General features: G+C 52.7%; 1 protein-coding gene across 1 annotated transcript in view; it reads right to left on the reverse strand.

The window, feature by feature from the left end:
- Positions 1 to 5,000, reverse strand: part of LOC117730363 (calmodulin-binding transcription activator 1-like) — an 82,991-nt gene that overhangs the window by 34,392 nt on the left and 43,599 nt on the right. The window lies entirely within an intron of this gene.

Consider the following 5,000-nt stretch of genomic DNA (forward strand, 5'->3'; position numbering starts at 1 on the left):
GGCTGAAGAAACACATTACGTATCTACGGGGTGCACTGGAGGGGAAAGTAGTGAAGAAAAGGACTAAAAGGTCATGAGTACGTGTGTCAGTCATTGATTCACTTGTTACTTCTGGGCTGACTCTGGATCTGAAGAAGAGGGCGTTGATCTCTGAAGTCTCACTCAGAAAGGTGGAGGGTTGATTCTCACAGGAGACTCACACGGTGCAGCAGACCAGGTGGATCTTTGTGGTGAAGGGTCGGTTCCCACAGCAGCTGTTCAGGAGAACACTGGGGGCCTCCATCTTGTCCTCACTGAGGTGGTGAAGGGTCGGTTCCCACAGCAGCTGTTCAGGAGAACACTGGGGGCCTCCATCTTGTCCTCACTGAGGTGGTGAAGGGTCGGTTCCCACAGCAGCTGTTCAGGAGAACACTGGGGGCCTCCATCTTGTCCTCACTGAGGTGGTGAAGGGTCGGTTCCCACAGCAGCTGTTCAGGAGAACACTGGGGGCCTCCATCTTGTCCTCACTGAGGTGGTGAAGGGTCGGCTTCTCGTGGTCAGGGCGGAAATAGAGGGCTCTTTTTTTTCTGTTGTGTAAATGTATATGCACTGAACCATTTGTGCTGTTTTTGTTGTTTGTTTGTTTGTTTGTTTGTTTTGTCTTTGTTTGTTGTTCTGAGGCTGGAAGAGTTGGTTTTATTAATTTATTTAAGTTTTTTTGTTAAGGCTGAACTAATATGATGATGTTTGGTGTCTCCATGAGTGTGGAGAAATGAACCAAAACCTCTCCTCTCTCCTCTCCTCTCCTCTCATCTCCTCTCCTCTTCCTCCTCCTCTTCCTCTTCCTCATCCTCTTCCTCCTCTCCTGAATATGATGTACACATCTATATGGACTGAGATGATTGCAATGTACTCTGAGCACTGTGTGTAGTGAAATTGAATTTACTTTGAGTTGATTTTCTTTGACACCTTGAATCTGTTTTGTTTTGGGTCCCCCCCCCAACACACACACACACACACACACACACACACACACACGCACACACGCACACACCCCGCCCCCCCCCCTTATCAAAACACGGTTCAGTCTCAATCTCAAGCCGTGTGAGTCATCTCAGAGCTGCTGATTCTAATTATGTTATGGAGAAGATGGATGAGATCAGATGTGTGTGGTTGTGTGTGAGAAATATGTGTGTGTTCATATGTATGTGTGTTTGTGGTTGTGTGTGTGCATGCACGTGGACGTTGCATGTTCCTTGCAAACCCTCCCATTCAAGCAGACTTAAATGCTATTGATTGTAACCGGGCTGTGATGTGTGGGATATAAAAAGCTTCTCCACTGCATAGAGAAGGCAAAGGGAGGAGAGTGGGAAGACGGAGAGATAGAGAGACGGAGAGGGAGAGCGAGGGAGTCCGGTAAAGGGAGGAAAGAAGGAGGAGAGGAGGAGCAGAGGGAGAGGAGAGAGAGGAGAGAGAGGTTTGGTTTTAAAAATTCCTTTATTCCACTATTGCAGTGAAAACAGAAACCACTCTAAAACTCAAAACATCCCTTGAAAGACAAACAAATAATAAACAAACAAACAAACAAACAAACCACAGAACAAGGACAATCAATCGTTCAGCACCAGCTCTCCACCATCACCCACTGAGCATAAAATGCTCCCCGTAGTCCATCTACCCCTGAAAGTCTGTATGTTGTCCATTGCCGTGTAATAAGCGTGTTCCAGCCTGAGTCGAGCTTTCAACAGTCCCTTCATGACTTGCACCGGGTCCTCACAACCAGAACCCCCGGCCCGATTCTTACGCGTCAGCCAGATGGCTAGCTTGGCAGAACCGGAAAGTTCACCAGCGTGTGGACAGCCTTCTTTTTTGCGGAATATTTTGGCCCGAAAATGAATAAATACAAAGAAAAACTCTCTCCAAGCCCCTGAAACCACACTTTCAAAAGTTCAAACAGTACTGAGAGCCGAGGACACCGAGCAAACAAGTGCTCCAGGGTCAGAAACAGCATTCCTCCCCAATGAGAGGGTCCAGGTGTGCCCGGTATCTATTTGTGGCTACTGCCCCGTGTACAACCCTCCATTGGAGGTCTGCTGTCCGCTTCTCAACGGGCATTTTGTACAAGCACCTCCAGCTGCCCCTCGGGGAAAAACCTGGGCCAAAGGACTCGGTCCAACTCGACTCCTTCAACCCCGACAAAGAGCGCAGGTTCACAACTTTGACGCAGATTTCGTAAATTGCCTTTTTCCCCGCTGCCTGAAAACTGTCCAGGTGAGGGGTTGTGAAAGTCAGCAGCTGATTTCCTCCCTCCTGCCAGTCCCCCACCACCGGGGCGATGAGCAGAGTGGGGGGGGTGTACTCACTTTCTTCATCCCACCGGCCAGACAGAGCATGGCGTCCTACAACTGCTCTCAGCTCAGACCTCCTTCACTATCCTGTCAGTCAACCTGACAGACGCGATGTTGAAGGCGACCACGGCTGATGACGATGATGACATCCTCACCAAATGTCCCAGTTTGGTGCAGCCGACTTCTCTTAGCCGCGTCCGTAGGCTGGCAGACTGCAGCGTTTGAGTCCTAATGAACCTGTTGAAAAACAGAGGTTCCTCCAGCAGCCACACGCCTGGAGCCTCGTTGGGTTTACATGAGAAGTTAAACACTTGCCAGGCCTGCAGGACAGAGCTGTAGAACGACGTCAGTCCAGCCAAGTCCACTTCCTCAGGTTGTAGGAGAAAGAGCTGTTTGTCGTATCCCAACCGCCCAGCCCTCCTCAGCAGCAGTCGAGCAGCGTCCATCCAGCTGGGGCCGCAGTCATAAAGCAGCTTCTGTGCAGTCCGCAGTCTGAAAGAGAGGACCCTGGACTGGATATCAATGAGGCCCTGCCCCCCCTCTGCCACAGGCAGATAGAGAGCTGCTGCACGAATCCAGTGCCGACCAGAAGAAGTCCACAACAGACCTCTGTACCGCTGCTATGAGGCCTCCTGGTGGTGTCAGCGTGATGAGTCTGTGCCACAGAGTCGAGGCAACCAAGTTGTTAGCAACCAGGACTCTCCCCCTAAAGGACAGCTGGGGCAGTAACCATCTCCACTTAGAGAGACGGACACACACCTTCCCCTCAACTCCCTCCCAGTTCTTTTTCTGATAGACCTCCGAACCCAAGAACACACCCAGCACCTTCAATCCCTCTTTTCTCCACTGAAGACCTCCGGGCAGGTGAGGCACCACCTGCTCCGTCCACCGTCCCACCAATAAGGCCTCCGATTTCTCCCAATTCACCCGTGCAGAAGAGGCATTCTCATAGAGTGACAAGATATCCTGCAGCAAACCAACATCACCCTGATGCCTAATGAAAATGTTTGCATCATCAGCATATGCTGACACAGTGAGAGGACGACTAAGGCTGGAGGACCCTGGCAGTGACAGACCACTGAGCCGACTCCTCAACCTGCATAACAAGGGTTCAAAAGCAAGGCTGTAAAGCTGCCCTGAAATAGGACAACCCTGCCTTATCCCTCGTCGTACAGGGATCGGTCGGCCCAGCCCAGCTCCCATTTTCACCATGCATTCTGCACCGCTGTACAACAAACCCACCCAAGATAGAAAACCTTCACCAAACCCAAAAGCCCTAAGTGAAGAAAACAAATAGGAGTGGTCCACCCTGTCAAAGGCCTTTTCCTGATCCAGGGAGACAATACCAACATCTACATCGTGAAATCTACACACATCCAGTACATCACGAATAAGAAATATATTGTCCATGATTGTTCAACCCAGGATACAGTATGTCTGGTCACTATTAACAATTGATCCCAAGTAGCCTCTGAGTCTGTTGGACAAGGCTCTGGAGAGCACCTTGTAGTCCATGCAAAGCAGGGCCACTGGTCTCCAGTTCTTGAGGAGAGCCAAATCGCCCTTCTTAGGCAGCAAGGAGAGGACTGCTCGTTTGCAGGAAACAGGAAGCGATCCTGTCCTAAAGCATTCCATCAGGACACCATGGAAGTCAGGACTGATGATATTCCAGAAATGCTTCACAAAGTCCGTGGAGAGGCCGTCGATTCCCGGAGTTCTTCCCGAGGTCATCTGGTCCACCGCAACCGTCAGCTCCTCCAGCGTCAGCTCCCCGTCCAGCGCAGCCCTCTCCTCTGGGCTGAGACGTGGAAGCCCCTCCAGGAGCTCCTTACGGCTCTCTTGGCAGCATTGTTCTTCCCCAAACAGCGTGGTGTAAAAATCCATGGCATGGATCCTCATCTCCTTTTGGTCCGTGGTTACCCTGCCTCCCGGGAGCTTCAGACAGGTCATTTGTTTCCTCTGTGCAGTTGATCTCTCCAAATTGAAAAAGAACGAGGTTGGGCCATCCATGTCTTTCACCTGGAGAAACCGAGCCCTAACCAGAGCTCCCTTTGCTCTCTCCTGTAGGAAAGAGCTCAACTCTATCCTCTTGTCCCTCAGTAGCTGGCCCACTCTGGGATCTGGCAGCGTCCACGGGACCAGCGGCGTCCACGGGATCAGCAGCGTCCACGGGACCAGCAGCGTTCACGGGACCAGCCGCGACCACGGGACCAGCCGCGACCACGGGACCAGCCGTGTCCACGGGACCAGCAGCGACCACGGGACCAGCAGCGTTCACGGGACCAGCCGCGACCACGGGACCAGCCGCGACCACGGGACCAGCAGCGTTCACGGGACCAGCCGCGACCACGGGACCAGCCGTGTCCACGGGACCAGCCGTGTCCACGGGACCAGCAGCGACCACGGGACCAGCAGCGTTCACGGGACCAGCCGCGACCACGGGACCAGCCGCGACCACGGGACCAGCAGCGTTCACGGGACCGGCCGCGTCCACGGAAAGCTCTCTCTCTCTTACCTGGTCATGTGCGTAAAGAGGAACCAAAGCAGACAAACAATGATCCAAACTCCACCACAAAACTCACAACCACCTCCACCTGCCACACGCTCACCACGAGAGGAGAGGAGAGGAGAGGAGAGGAGAGGAGAGGAGAGGAGAGGAGAGGAAGAGGAGAG

The sequence above is a fragment of the Cyclopterus lumpus genome, chromosome 5, assembly GCF_009769545.1.
Source record: "Cyclopterus lumpus isolate fCycLum1 chromosome 5, fCycLum1.pri, whole genome shotgun sequence".
Lineage (NCBI taxonomy): Eukaryota > Metazoa > Chordata > Actinopteri > Perciformes > Cyclopteridae > Cyclopterus > Cyclopterus lumpus.